Source organism: Oryx dammah, unplaced genomic scaffold (genome assembly GCF_014754425.2).
Source record: "Oryx dammah isolate SB20612 unplaced genomic scaffold, SCBI_Odam_1.1 HiC_scaffold_29, whole genome shotgun sequence".
Classification (NCBI taxonomy): domain Eukaryota; kingdom Metazoa; phylum Chordata; class Mammalia; order Artiodactyla; family Bovidae; genus Oryx; species Oryx dammah.
Genome location: NW_024070213.1, coordinates 48,781,510 through 48,798,106, shown reverse-complemented (window position 1 = coordinate 48,798,106; position 16,597 = coordinate 48,781,510).

Sequence of the window (16,597 nt, the reverse complement as noted above, 5' to 3'; positions counted from 1 at the left end):
CGCCGGGTAGACGAGAGCGCTCGGAGCCGGGGCCCCCCGGGGCCCGCTGGCGATCCGGCCGGGGGCGCTGCGGGCTCGGGCGCCCCTTCATTTTTTTTAGGTGTCGCCGCGGCCGCCAGGCCGGAGACGGGGAGAGGCTGGGGGAGGGGAGGCGCGCGGGTGTTGGGTTACAGGCGGTGAGTCACGGCTCCCCCTCCCCCGCCGCGGTGCGCACCCCCTCGCGCTCAGCCCAGGCTGCCACCCCCGCCCCGCAGACCCCCATCCCGGCTGGCGAAGGGCTGCTCTCCCGGGCCGGGGTCGGGGCAGCTGCGCGCCCCTGAAAACCCCAAGAGGGGCGCGTTGACCTCGGCCCCGCGCCCTCGCCGGAGAAAGGCGAAGGCGGGGAGGAAGGGAGGCTCCGAGGCTGAATCTGCGGCCGGTCGCCGCACTGCCGCCCTCCGACACCATGTAGGACTCCCGCCTGGGAGAGGAGGAGAGTTGGGTCGCTAGAGGTGCCTGGATGCAGCTGGGCGCCTACCCTGCCCGCCAAGGCTGTGTTTGGAGATGGGCAAACCAGGGACCTCGGATGGAGCAGGGCCTGAGACTGGCTAAGCCAGGGGCGACAGGCAGGCCTCTTGACCCCTTGGGCGTTTGTATTTCTCCTTTAACTGAAATGGCCAGATCCTGGAGATGGTACCCAGTACCCCACCCCCACAAGCGAGGGTCAGGCAGCAAGGCCTACGACTGTGGCAAGGCTGCCAGCTTCTAAGAAGCAGCAAGGGAAAATAAGGAAGAAGGCAAGAGGAAAAGAAGGCTTCGGGAGTTTTTTCGATAGTGTGGTATACCAGACTGGGAAGAGTGAGGGGTGAGGAATGTCTGGTGCGTTCTGCAGATGGCCTGGTTGTTCATTTTTCACCAGTGAGACGGACTTGCCCTTACTCCGCAGCTCTCAGGTTCAGCCCTCTGCATCCTGCTGTCTTCAGGCCTGTCTCTACCTTATCACCTTACCCTGGATCCCGCAACAGCACATCCTCCCTGGAAGTGCCCTCCGCAGTGCCAGAATAATAGCCTGTAACACTGGTCACCATAACGTGTCCTCCGTCCTTGCAGGGTCTCCCTGCCTGCCTCCTGCAACTATTCTGCTTTTATACAAAATCTGTAGACTTTGCATATGTAGATTAGAGAGTCAGTATAAATAACAGGCAGGTTGAGCCTGGCTTCCCAGTGGCTAGGCTGTGTGACATTTGTCAAATGACTTAACCTCTCAGAGCTTCAGTTTTTTCTTGAAGTGTAGATTACTGGATCTGTTTTACAGGTAAACGGATCATGTCTGCAGTGGTAATTAAAACTGTTAACCCTGGGTCTTTCTCTTCCCAGGGACGTGGTGTGCTGTGCTTAGTCACTCAGTCATATCCAGCTTTTTGTGACCCTCTGGGCATGGGACTCTCCAGGCAAGAATACTGGAGTGGGTTGCCATGCCCTCCTCCAGGGGATCTTCCCAACCCAGGGATCGAACCGAGGTCTCCCACATTGCAGGCAGATTCTTTACCATCTGAGCCACCAGGGAAGCCCATGAACATGGTAGGAATCCACTACCCCATCTCTTGAAATTAAATATGGCCAGGTTACTTAGACCAGTGGAATGAGAGCAGTGAGGTGCATTGCTTTTAGGTGGAAACTTTGAAGGACCAATGGGTAAATGCCCATGTCTTGATAATCCTGAAAATGCAGTGTCGGCAATCACAACAACCATGAAGTACAGAGATAGAGCCTCCCTCATCCAGCCTGGGCCTCTGTAATGGTGGCAGAACTGGCCCAAGTAACCTGCATTGTAAAAGTAGTGTGAGCAAATATTAAACATGTGTTAAACCAGGGAGATTTAGCGGCTGTTTGTTACAGCAGCATAACCTAACTTATTCTGGCTGACGGTGATCCTCCCCAGTGTCTAGGACTTAATCAGTATTGAATAAATAGCACCTACCATGTGCTGATCCTATTTTATGACAGTAAACCCTGTTTTCAGTTGAGGAAAACCAGGATTACACAGGTTGTAAATAGCCGCGCCAGGAATTAAACCCTACCTGTCCAGTTCCCAAGCGTGTGTTCTTCCACATAGGCAGTTCTACCTCTCCTTAATTGGGAAGGATGGAAACAGTACCATGCCTGGCACAAAGTCATGCCCAAGAACAGGGAGTTCCTCTCCAGACTGAATTCCTATAGCATTTATAATTGGAACCACACTTTAGCATAGTGTTATCGTGCATTGTGCCCAAGTGTTTTCACGTAGATAAAGCATTTCCTCCAACAAGCCCCCAGGCTCCTTGGTGAAGAGCTTGAATTCTAGAGTCAGACTGCCTGGGTTCAAATCCCTGTGCCAGCACTCATAATTGAGCGTTTTGGACAATTGTTTTCCCTCTCTACCCTTCTGTTCTCTCATCTGCAAAGTGGTGATGGTAATAACATAGGTGGTGTTGGCGGTGGTAACAGTATGTCTCAGAGGGTTGGTGTGAGGATTAAGAAATATATATACTCAGTAAATCATGGCTATTAAGATTATACTCATTTTTCACCTTCTTATGACTCTTACTAGAATTCAGGCAATTATAAGCAGGTTAATCATACTGCCTGATTAGACTCTGATTTCTGGCTTCATTGTGGATATGGGACCAATGTCGTCACATTAGCAGTTGGAAGCATAACATCCACACTGTCCTACAACGTATAGTTTCATAAGGCCCACTATTTGCTTTTTATTACACTTTCCATTGTCAAGACAATTTTTTTAAAAAGAAAGTAATATTTGCTCTCTTAAGAAATAGCTGTTTAGAAGACCTCGTAATGCCAGTTATGGTTTATCTGCTGTCTACCGTCTGCCAGGACCTTTATATATATTGGGGGCTTCCCTTGTGGCTCAGCTGGTGAAGAATCCTCCCGCAATGTGGGAGACCTGGGATTGATCCCTGGGTTGGGAAGATCCCCTGGAGAAGGGAAAGGCTACCCACTCCAGTATTCTGGCCTGAAGAGTCTCAAAGAGTTGGATACGACTGAGCGACTTTCACTTTCACTAATATGTATTACCTCTAATCATCAGGAAACTGCAAGATGAGTATTAATGATCCCCACTTAGCTGTTCACACTGAGTCTCAAAAAAGTTAAGTTGTCTGTGATCAAGCTTTCCTCTGATCCCTGTTCCAAGCTGCCTGACATCCCAGCTCATATCCGTGAATGCATATGCTTTGGTTAACTTAAGTCTTACATTTTTTTAGATGAGGTTTTGGAAAGTTACCAAAGGTTGTAATATTTCTAACTTAAGTATGTTGTTTGGTAGACACATTACGATAAAAAGCAACCCAGGGAAGTGTTTATTCTTCACAGTGGCAGATTTCTAGTTGTTGTTCAGTTGCAAAGTCGTGTTCAACTCTTTGTGACCTCTCCAGGCTCCTCTGTCCTTGGGATTTCCCAGGCAAGAATACCGCAGTGGGTTGCCAGCATTCCCTTCTCCAGGGGATCTTCCCAGACCAGGGATTGAACCTGTATCTCCTGCATTGGCAGGTGGATTTTTTGCCACTGAGTCACCTGGAAAGCCCAGATTGCTAGTTGCCCACCAAATATTCATGCTTCTCAAGCAGGTGAGCTCACAGACAGCTGCTCTGCTGGGAAAGTATGTCCTCACTTCTCTTGCATCCCAGTGTGGCCGTATGACTGGTTATCTCTAATGGCATATGAACAGAAGTGATGTGCATTACTTCTAGAGCAGAGTGTTGAAAAATGGATATGGATTCCCCTCTTGACCTAGCTGTAAGCAGAAGGCTCCAAAGCCCCAGAAGATGGTGAGGTCACCAAATAAAAGAAGCCTGTGTCCCTGCATCACCTTAAGAATAAAGCCAACCTCTGGCCAGGACATGAGTGAGAAGTAAGCTGCTACTGTGTTAAGCCCCTGAGATTACAGAGTTTCTTTGTTACAGCAGTTAGTACTATCCTAACAAATATATACAGTTTATACTGTGTGTGTGTTCAGTCACTCAGTCATGTCCAACTCTTTGTGACCCTGTGGACCATAGCTCGCCAGGTTCCTCTGTCCATGGGATTTTCCCAGCAAGAATACTGGAGTGGATTGCCATTTTTCTCCTCCAGGGGATCCTTCCAACCCAGGGATGGAACCTTCATCTCCCCACTGCCAGCAGATTGTTTACCACTACACCACCATATTTACATATAAAAAGCACAATGGGAGATTATAACAACAATCTCAATAGTCGGAACCCAAAATGCCACTTTTATGTTCTCTGTCCACTTGCTTATTTAAGGAGAAAGCTTATTATTTAGAACTGGAAGTTTTTCCTCTGATTTTCCTTATATTACGTGTATCTAAGATCCAAACAAGAATAGTATTCGGTAGTCATAAAATGATTTAATAAGAAACAAATTTAGTCATTCAACAATATTTCTTGTTTTTCCTGCTTCATACCAGACATCTGGGGCTGAGAATGCACTGTAATAGGACAGGCCTGGTCTCATCTTCAGGAAGCTGAACATCTTACTCACCCAGTCTGTGGGTAATAAATACAATTTACAGTTTTCAACTGACCTCCAGCCACCAAACTTCTTGGGAGATCCCAAGCTATTTAAAAGTGGAAGATATGCTTAAAAACTAAAATGTCCTTGTACATCAAAACAGAATGCTATGCTTCTTTCCCTGCCAAGTGGCTAGAAAAACAGTAAGAATGGTGGTTAAGAGCATAGGCTTCAGAATCAGAACTGGCTGAGTTCAAGTCCTGGCTCTACCATTTTCAAACTGTGTGGTCTTGGGCAGCTTCTTTATTTCTCAGTTTCCCCATCTTTAAAATGGGGATGCAATACCTAGCACAAGGGGTATCTGTTGAGGATTGACTGTGTTAATGCAAAAAATAAAAAGCACTAAGAACAACATGAAGTGACATGAGATAGCACTCAATAAATTGGCTGTTACTATCTTTGGCCACCTTCCCACAGGAATGACATTTTGTGTATACAAGGATATAGTGGACAACCATTTCAGGGGGCTGACATGACACCAGGGAAAAGAATTATCAATAGAATTGGTGGATATTACAAGTATTCAACTGAAATAACCCAGGTTGAGATCTTACTTTCCATTCTTCTCATCTACTTGCTGATTGAGGGGCCAGAAGAATCCTGTTGGGAACAGCATCCCTTTGTGTAATCCCCGGAGAATGGGACAACCCGTGGGACAAAAGACAGGGCTCCTGACCCATACTCTCCATACCCATACCCATGTCTCTCCTGTCCCATACCCTGGTACTTTGGCCAGGTACCTCCACCTCTCTGTGGAATCCTGTCATCAGGTGAGATGCTCCTAAGGGCTGACAATTCCCGACCCCTTCTGGAGATTTCAGTTTTACATCCCCAGCATGTTCCTTCTTTTCCTCCCTGCTTCATGCACGTGTGAAGTGAATAGAGCAAGTGGACAATTGGCAGCAGCTCCATTTGCTTTGTTTTCTCTGTCCTAAACTTTATACTGAAAAATAAGATAGCAGCTTCCTGTGGGAACACAACAGCAGGGATTCGTTAGAAGGTTCTGTTACTGAGAAAAGAAACTGAAATGTGATAAATTCCCCATCAACAGAGAAAGCACTGGCAGGACTCCAGCAGGAGCAAACAATACCGTACCACCCTGGAAAGAGTGGCTGCCAGAAAGTCGAGAGAGTACACGTGTCACATGCAGAGACGCGTTGGGGTCACGTGGGAATAACTCTAATTGGCTACAATGAAAGAGCCTTTGGGTTTCAAGGAAGTTGAATGGAGATTTCTGGGCAGGTTCGGGAGATATAATGAATTCTTGATGGGGAGGAGGGAGTAGTTAGGGAGTTAGGGATTGACATGTACACACTGCTATATTTAAAAGTGTAACAAATAAGGATCTACTGTATAGTAGATCTACAAAGAACTCTTTATGATGTTATATGGATGGTCTGGGATTTGGCGGTGAGGGTGAAGTGAAAGTTACTCAGTTGTGTCCAACTCTTTGTCACGTCATGGACTATAGAGTCCATGGAATTTTCCAGGCCAGAATACTGCAGTGGGTAGCCTTTAGCTTCTCCAGGGGATCTTCCCAGCCCGAGGATCGAACCCAGGTCTTCCGCGGATTCTTTACCAGCTGAGCCACCAGGGGGTGATGGATACATATATATGTATGGCTGAGCCTCTTTGCTGTCCCCCTGAAACTATCACAACATTGTTACTCTGCAGTACTCCATTGTGAAATAAAAAGTTAAAAACTAAAAGTCAAGATATTAGAGATAGGGTTTCCCTGGTGGTCTAGTGATTAAGAATCCACCTGTCAACACAGGGGACGTGGGTTTGATCCCTGGTCCAGGATGATCCCACACAATGAAGAGCAACTGAGCCAACGTACCACAATTACTAAGCCCACCTGCAGCAGCTACTGAAGACCCTGCACCTTACAGCCCATGTTCCGAAACAAGAGAACCACAATCAAAAGCCCCTGTTTCCTGCAACTAGAAAAAGCCCACGTGCAGCAACGAAGACCCAGTGCTGCCATAAACAAACAAATAAATAAATAAATAAATCTTTTTTGGAAAAAGATATTAGAGGCCGCCCTGCAAAAATAATTAATAAATAAAAATAAAGAGTTTTCCTTCATTACACTTTATAAGTGTATTCCTTATACACTCCCTGTACGGTTGAGCGCACTCAGTCACATTAGCTACATGCTCACCATAGGCTCATCGTGATTCTAGGTACTGCAGATACAGAAGTGAACAAAAACTAAGTCCCTGCGTTCATTCAGTTTTGTTATTGCTGTTCAGTCACTATGCCCCACTGGTTGCAACCCCATGAACTGCAGCATGCCAGGCTTCTCTGTCCATCATTATCTCCCTGAGTTTCCTCAAAGTCATGTCCATTGAGTCAATGATATCATCCAACCATCTCATCCTCTGTTGTCCCCTTCTCCTCTTGCCTTCAGTTTTTCCCAGCATCAAGGTCTCTTCCCATGAGTCTGCTCTTCACATCAGGTGGCCAAAGGATTGGAGCTTCAGCATTAGTCCTTCCAATGAATATTCAGGGTTGATTTCCTGTAGGACTGACTGGTTTGATCTTCTTGCTGTCCAAGGGACTCTCAAGAGTTTTCTCCAGCACCACAGGTTGATAGCGTCAATTCTTTGGTGCTCAGCCTATCAGTTTACAGATAGACAAATAAATGTATTATATGTCCAATAACCGTTAAGGGTTAGCAGGAAGAATAAAACCAGGTAAAGAGGTACGGAATGATGAGGATGGTAAGAAAAAGAGTTTCTGATAAGGTGACATTTGAGCAAAGCCTCCAGGGAAGCAAGAGAATAGACCACGTGGGCCTCTAGGAACAATATGGATATCCAGGGAAGGACCTTCTCAGGCAATAGGGTCTAGAAAATGCAGACGCCAAAAGGCACGACTATCCTTGGCCTATTGATGAAACAGTGAGTAGAGCAGAATATTCCACTGTGAGTAGAGTGAAATAGGAACAGAGGAGTAGGAGTTGAAGTCAGAGAGTTAACCAAAGGACCCAATCCTATAGGGCTTTGTGGAGTGGTGGGAGAGTTCTGGGTTTTATTCTGAGTCAGGCAGGAAGCCATTGGCCAATTCTGATTAGAGCAGTGACATAAGCAGACGTGGGTTTGAAAAGTCTCTTTGTAACCACTGTACTGAACATAGGCTTGAGGAGGGAGGGGCGGCATCTGGGGAGGTACCTCTGATGATGGCCAAGGAGAGGCACCTACAAGAACTGCAAAGCAAGGACTATGCTCTTTAGCTGATCTCCTCTCTGCCATCCTTCCTCCACATGGTCACCATATGTCGTTCCTAAAGCACACGTCTATCTGACCCTCTATCTCCCTTCTCTACTATCTCCTGTGGCCTTCAGGACAAAGTTCAAACTCCTTAGCCTCAAATACAGGGCAGCTGGACAGGGTAATAAGAATATCGGCGTTAGCATCAGAAAGACCCAGGTCATAATCCTGGTGCTGCCTATCAACAGCTGTGTGATTTTACCCAAGTCACTCAGCTTCTCTGACCTTGGTTTCTTCTCTTTTCTCCTTGTCCTGGATATTATTATCTGCATGTCCTTGAGAGCAGGGACTTTGTCTTGTTCCCTCTGTATATTCAGCATGTAGAACAATGCCTAGCACATAGTAGGTACTCAACACATTTGTGTGGACTCAACCAATGAGCTACTATAGAAGAAAGCATCTGTTATGGTTGCTGGCTCACAGGTACCCAGCCATGCATTTTTCTTTGGCTGAGTAATGCCTGCTTCCCTTGCCCTGATGATCTGACCCTAAAAGCCCTCTCCTGATTCGTATCCACACCACCTCCTCCCACTTAGCGTCCATTGTTTCTGGGGTGCCTCACTCTGTTTTATATCTCTCCACCTTTATACATGCTGTACCCAGTGCCTAGAACACCCCCTTTCCTGCCCTCCAGGTGACAAACTCCAGCTCACCTCGGACACTGAGCCTAAGATGTCACTCTGCCTCTGACCCTGCGCTAGACAGAACAGAAGGCTCTGTCCCCAGAGCACTAAGTCCCTGGGTCTATTATAGCACTTACATCATGGTACTGTAGTTACCCAATTGTGTGCCCAGGTCTGCTCAGTTTCCTGAAAGCTCCAGGGCATTCAGATCTAGAACAGCACCATCCAATAGAAATATAATGTGAGCCACAGATAGCATTTATTTTTTCTAATTCATCCTTTTTTCTTTCTTTCTTTCTTTTTTCTTTTTTTTTTTTTTTTTTTTAGTATTTCTTTTTCTTTACTTATTTGGCTGCTCCAGGTCTTAGTTGCAGCATGTGGGATCTAGTTCCCTGACCAAGGATCAAACCCGGGCCCCCTGCATTCGGAGTCTTAGACACTGGACCACCAGGGAAGTCCCTGTATAGCATTTAAACTTTTCTAACAGCCACAGCGCCGAAGAATTGATGCTTTTGAACTGTGGTGTTGGAGAAGACTCTTGAGAGTCCCTTGGACTGCAAGGAGATCCAACCAGTCCATTCTGAAGGAGATCAGCCCTGGGTGTTCTTTGGAAGGAATGATGCTAAAGCTGAAACTCCAGTACTTTGGCCACCTGATGTGAAGAGTTGACTCATTGGAAAAGACTCTGATGCTGGGAGGGATTGGGGGCAGGAGGAGAAGGGGATGACCCAGGATGAGATGGCTGGATGGCATCACAGACTCGATGGATGTGAATCTGAGTGAACTCCGGGAGTTGGTGATGGACAGGGAGGCCTGGCATGCTGAGATTCATGGGGTTGCAAAGAGTCGGACATGACTGAGCAACTGAACTGAACTGAACAGCCACATTAAAAATGAGTTTAAAAACTGAGAAATTAATCTTAATCCTATATTTTATTTAACCTATTCTGTTCAAAATGTGATTTTAATGTGCAATCAAAATGTAATCTTGACTGTAATATTAAAAAACTCATTGATGAGATATTTGACAAGCTTCTTTTTGTGCTAAGATGTCAAAAATCCCTTGCATAATTTACTCTTACTGTAAATCTCAATTCAGAGCTTTGTTTCCAATGGTTAAACTGAAATGTAATCCTAGCAAAACAATTAAGTTGTATTTAACAGAAAAAGATTTTCCATTGTTCCAAGGTTTTCTGCTTTGAATTTTAATTAATTGCATGAAATTAATAATTTAGTTTCCCAGTCACATAGCCACATTTCAAGCACACACTAGCTACATGTAGCTAATGTCTATTGTATCCAACAGTACAGAGCTAGATCTTATCTTCATTCTAATAGAAATATAGATCTGACTTATAATGAGTGCCATACAAACACTGGAACGATGATGGATGGATGGATGGATGTGACTACCTTTACTTTCTAGTTTACCTTCTTATTTCTTACTCTGGAAATGCATAGCCCCAGAAAGAAAGAAGGAACTTAAGAAAAAGGTAAATCCATAGAAATCGTCCTTGAACTCCAATTTTTCAAGTTGCCCAATGGGCAAAGTTCAAAGGCATTAAAATTCTACTCTCTGACCCACTTCCACACAACTCAACAACCGAGCTCAACTCTTTGCTCAGATGTCACCTTACCAATGGGATCTTTCCTGATCATCTTTCTTAAAACTACAGCCCACCCTCTCCTCCCCCACTCCATCAGTGATGCTCCTTACCCCCTTTATTCTTCACTATTGCATTTAAAAGTGTATAATATTATGCCTGCCTGCTATGTCCCTTCAGTCATGTCTGGCTCTTTGCAACCCTATGAACTGTAGCCCACCAGGCTCCTCTGTCCATGGGGATTTTCCAGGCAAGAATACTGGAGTGGATTGCTGTGCCCTCTCCAGGGGATCTTCCCCACCCAGGGATCGAACCCACATCGCTTACCTCTCCAGCACTGGCAGGGGAGTCCTTTAACACTAGTGCCACCTGGGAAGCATATAATATTATACAATTCACTTATTTGTTGTGTTTGTCTGGACAAAGCCGAGATTTTTATCTATATTACTTGCTCATGAATCCCCAGGACCTGGTATATAATAAATGCTCAATAATTCTTTGTGAAATGAATGAATGGATGGATAAATAATTTGAGTTCCAGCTCTTTCATCTGCTAGCTCTATGAACCCCATAAGTAAGTAAAGATTAAACCTCAGTTCCCTCATCTGTAAAATGGATATCATTATAACACTTTATAGTATTGTACAATGTGATCCTATGGGCTTAATACTTATGTTATAGGACTAAATAAGATGATGTCTATGAAGTGTTTAGCATGGTACCTATATGTGATAAGCATTGACAAAAAGGGAGCTGCTATCTGACTGTTTGATAATTTTATTCAGTTTATTCCATCAGCTATAACAACCTTGTAAAGCAATTACAATTTCCCAAGTAATTGTGTCCCAAACAAACAAATGAAAGAAAACCTAGGTCAGGGAAAAACAGCCTTGGGATCTAGATAGCCTACATAATTGCCTGTATTTACCTGTCTTGTTTTTATTTGTATTTCTAACCCTGGGATACGGGTCCCTCAGCCCTGCCCTGCCAAGACCCAGGGCAGCTCAGTGTCAGGCCCTATGTCCGTTATGTTTACGGTCACCAGGGACTTAGGCTCTGAACACAGGCTGGAGAAGGGCATTCCGGGCGTGGCACCAGCCGGCCTATGACGGCAGGAGTTCCTGGCCCACCTGCTCTAGAGCGGTCCCCTGGGCCTTAGATGGCCTGTGGCCTGGCGCCAAGCTGCCCAGGCAGCCAGCTGGTGAGCAATGTGTTAGCTGCCTTCCCAGCACCTGCAGCACGTGCCCCAACTTTCTCTCGAGGATCTGCCACTTCAGCTCCCTCTGCAGCCTCATCTTTTGAAACCCTTAATTTACCAGGCACATTGCCAGTCTCCCCTTCCCTTCACGATCTCTGCATCCCCATGTTTTTTCGTTCGTTCATGCAACAAATGTTCCTTGAGTACCTATAAGAGGCAGTCTTTGTGGCAGGACTGGGGATCAAGAGTCATCTAATAGAGTCCTCTGCCCTCAGGAAGTTTCTAATATCTCCCATGGGCTTGCTTGACAGTCTACCAAACGCCTTCACACGACTGGCTTCTTTTCATTCTCATAATGATATTTTACTTGGGATTAGAGATTTTGATTTTTCCCACATTTCACTGGATGTGTTAAGAGACTGGGTGCCTTGTCTAATTTCTCACAGCTCATAAATGGGGAACCAGGGGCTCAAACTCAGGTATTTTGGCCCCACCGCAGCTAGTATCCAAGCAACATCACATCTCACAAACAGCAGTTCTATAAAAGTCACAAAAAGTCAGCTCGCTGAAAGATAAGGTCCATTTGAATGGCTCCAAAGAGAACTGCATGTTTTGTTTGGGGAGGAGAGAGACTGATTCCCTCCCTAAACAAGACAGAAGTGGGGGTAGGGCAGGGATCTGGGAACCAACCAGGAATCCAGATGAATTGGGAGTCTCCCCAGATGTCTTCCCCTAGTCCCTCCAATGCATATATCTGACTTGGGATTCCTGAAACCTCAGAATCCAGAGCCCTGAATACCCAAATTAACAGAATGTGGACAAAAGCAGAAAACACATGCCCAGGTATGAACCACATCTCTTTCCCTGCCTCCCCCCAAGAAATGCCAATTCTGATGTCCCTACCTTGAAACTTAAGTTCTCTGGCAGGAACTTCCAGGTGGCATTACGAGTAGAAACATTTTCCCACAGCACCACCAAGTGGCCGAGTCTCTGCCCACGAAAATCTCTGTGAAACAGGCAGGAGAAATCTAGTTCACTTCAGGGTGATCCAAGGCACAGACTAACTAATGACCAGGACTGAGGAGAAAAAAAAAAAAAACTTGGCTAAAATGGAAGCAGAGCGGAGAGTTTCAGGGGCGATCCAGGAGACATGGATGTCCTCAGGCCCAGGAAAAAGCAGGAAGTCAGAGCTTTTTCTCAAGAATTTGGCAGGAATTTGCAGACTGCCAGGCCTGCAAGTGGCCAGCTCTTCACTCTTTGTGCTTAGTTGCTCAGTCATGTCCAACTCTTTGCAACCCCATGGACTGTAGCCCGCCAAGCTCCTCTATCCATGGGGATTCTCCAGGCAAAAATACTAGACTGGGTTGCCATGCCCCACTCCAGGGATCTTCCCAACCCAGGGATTGAACCCAGGTCTCCTGCATTGCAGGCGGTCTGAGCCACCAAGGAACGGAAGCCCAGGGAAGCCCATGCTCTGACAGTGGGACAGAAGAGCAACGATGTCCTCTGTGAAAGTGTATCCCCTGTCTGATCCAATTTAATCCATAAAAATCTAAGAGAGAGGTATGTTTTATAAGTAAGATAGAGCTAGGGCCCGCACCACCTTTTTTTGTGCCCCACACAAGCTGAGACTGATTTTCACATTATTACGTGGTTGGAAAAATCAAATAAGAACAACGCTTTATGATATCTGCAAATTATATGAAATTCAAATTTCAATGCTATACATAAAGATTTCTTGGAGCACAGCCATGCCCATTTATTTATGTACATCTATGGCTGCTTTTGAGCTATAAAAACAGAACTGAGTAGTTTCAACAGAGACCAGATGATCATCAAAGCCTAAAATATACATTGCCTGGCAGAGAAAAATACATTGACCAGCTCCTAGGACAGGGACTCAAAGAACTTGAGGAATCCAGGGAGAAGTGATGTGATGGAAAGAGTAGAAGATGGAGTTAGAGGACCAGGTCTGCCACTAAACATGTGACCTATAAAATGGGAGATAATATTCCATCACAGGGACATTGTCAAAGTGAAAAAAGAGGGGGCATGTTTGTGAAAGTCACTTGTGAAACACTTTCTCTGTGGTTCATTACAGGGTCTCGATGTCCTTTTTCTAAAGAAATGGACTGTATGTAGCTATCGGTCTCCAGATTATAGTATAGTGAGCCACAAAAAGGGCAGGACGAAGAACCTGGCCTGGCTGCAGCTTGATCTCCTGTTCTTTCAAACATCAAGCTACCTCGATGTTCTCTGAATAGGGCACTGACCAGACCCTCCACACCTTCGTTAAGCTGGAAGGGCTTTTAGGGAAGTATTTTCACCCAGTAGACTCGCACTCGGGTTCTCACCCCTGGCTTTCGTGTGTTTCCAACAGGCTTTCTCATCTGCAGTATGACCACACTGAACTGTGTTTTCCATCTGGTGCATAACAAGGGCTCGATTAAAGGGCGATGTTATTTTTGACTGTTGCAGCAGCTGTTACTCCTCATGCATCTTGGTAACGCCCTGCCCCTCAGATCAGAACTACCGAGAACCACCTGTTAAATGTGAATGAAGCACCAACAAGCAGGGGCTTCCCTGGTGGCTCAGTGATAAAGAACCTGCTGCCACTGCAGGAGGCATTGGTTTGATCCCTGATTCGCGAAGATCACACATGCTGAGGCCCATGCATCCCAACTATTGAGCCTGTGCTCTAGAACTGGGAACTGCAACTGTTTTTAGCCCGCGTGCCACAACTGCTGAGGCCTGAGCACCCTAGAGCCCACGTGCTGCAATGAGCGAAGCCGCCACAATAAGTCCACGTGCTGCAACCAGACAAAAGCCTGCGCGATAACAACGAAGACCCAGCCCAGCCAAAAACGAATAAATAAAAATATTTTTTAAGAAAAGAACTAACAAGCAAAAGAGCATGCTTCATTTGGTCCTCCTGATGACATCCACGAGAGCTGTGCTATTGCATTATTTTTTTTAACTAATGATAACACTTCCTGTATTTTCTTTAATTTACTTTTGGCCTTATGGTGTGGCATGTGTGATCTTCACCCCCTGATCAGGGATTGAACCCAGGCCCCCTGCGATGAAAGTACTGTCTTAACAACTGGACTACCAGGGAAGTCTCAGCTATTGTATTATGGTGTCCAATCTTCACATGAGCAATGTAAGACCCAAGAGCCCCCATCCCACATAGAAATTTGAAATTCAAGCTAAGGGTTTAGATTTCGGCTTCTGTTTGGGCCTCTGTTTCCTCATCAATTAAACAAGTATAGTCATCAAACATCATACTGGGCTGCTCCAGAGCATCCAGTGAGAGGCAGGAATATGAGAACATCACTTTTGCAACTCGTAAATGTAACAGTTCACTCTCCAAGAAATGTACTTAACAAAGCACAGATTGCCTGTTTGACTTTAGCTGAAAGGATGAAACTCAAATTACTGAATTTCAAGCATACCCAGATGAGCTTAAGAAGTGTCAGTGCAGGTGAAAGAGAACTTGCCATCACTTTTGCAAATAAGTCCCATGTGACAGTGTTGGCCAGAGGTGAGCTTGTCCTCTAAGGTATTTTCCTGGATTTGTAAAGAGTACAACCTTGATTATGATCCTGGCCTCTTGAGTGAAGCCTGTTGACAACAGAGTTGCAGAGACAGTGGATTCTGCAAACTCCATCCATGTTATTCTAGGAGTACCTGACATAGTCCCTGTTTACAAGTACCCTGTCAGCGCTACAGGGGTTTCAGGCTACAGCAAGCTGGGCTTTGTTCACTGCACTGGCTCTGCCATATGTAAAAGCCCATCTGAGGACATCTTTCAGATTACACACACAAAGAGGATTATTTAACACTAAAAAGTCTCCCAATAGAAAATTACCTAAACTGTCTAGACTAAACCTTTTCATTAATGCAAACACATCTACTCCTTTGAGATAAAAGGCTTTATCAGTACCCATCCGCTGGATCATGGAAAAAGCAAGAGAGTTCCAGAAAAACATCTATTTCTTTTTTATTGACTATGCCAAACCCTTTGACTGTCTGAATCACAATAAACTGTGGAAAATTCTGAAAGAGATAGGAATACCAGACCACCTAACCTGCCTCTTGAGAAATCTGTATGCAGGTCAGGAAGCAACAGTTAGAACTGGACATGGAACAACAGACTGGTTCCAAATAGGAAAAGGAGTACGTCTAGGCTGTATATTGTCACCCTGCTTATTTAACTTCTATGCAGAGTACATCATGAGAAACGCTGGACTGGAAGAAACACAAGCTGCAATCAAGATTGCCGGAAGAAATATCAATAACCTCAGATATGCAGATGACACCACCCTTATGGCAGAAACTGAAGAGTAACTAAAAAGCCTCTTGATGAAAGTGAAAGAGGAGAGTGAAAAAGTTGGCTTAAAGCTCAACGTTCAGAAAACGAAGATCATGGCATCTGGTCCCATCACTTCATGGGAAATAGATGGGGAAACAGTAGAAACAGTGTCAGACTTTATTTTTTGGGGCTCCAAAATCACTGCAGATGGTGACTGGAGCCACGAAATTAAAAGACACTTACTCCTTGGAAGAAAAGTTATGACCAACCTAGATAGTATATTCAAAAGCAGAGACATTACTTTGCCAACAAAGGTCCGTCTACTCAAGGCTATGGTTTTTCCTGTGGTCATGTATGGATGTGAGAGTTGGACTGTGAAGAAGGCTGAGCGCCGAAGAATTGATGCTTTTGAACTGTGGTGTTGGAGAAGACTCTTGAGAGTCCCTTGGACTGCAAGGAGATCCAACCAGTCCATTCTGAAGGAGATCAACCCTGGGATTTCTTTGGAAGGAATGATGCTAAAGCTGAAGCTCCAGTACTTTGGCCACCTCATGCGAAGAGTTGACTCATTGGAAAAGACTCTGATGCTGAGAGGGATTGGGGGCAGGAGGAGAAGGGGATGACCCAGGATGAGATGGCTGGATGGCATCATGGACTCGATGGACGCGAGTCTGAGTGAATTCCGGGAGATGGTGATGGACAGGGAGGCCTGGCGTGCTGCGATTCATGGGGTCACAAAGAGTCGGACACGACTGAGCGACTGAACTGAACTGAACTGAATGTTCAGGAAGGTACCTGCAGGAATCACTCACCTGTAGAATGAGTGTTCTCTCTCTTGCCACAGCTATTGTCTCAGCCATCACTGTGGTTATATCCAGTCCCAAAGTTCTCATCAGAGCATGATCCAGTTCAGTGTCAACAGATGCCATCCAGCTCTGAAAGCTCATAGTTCCTGCCTCCTTTTCTGTGATTGGTTTCACAGGAGTGTTGCTGTTCACTGGAGTGTTGCTGTTGCTCTGATTGGCTAT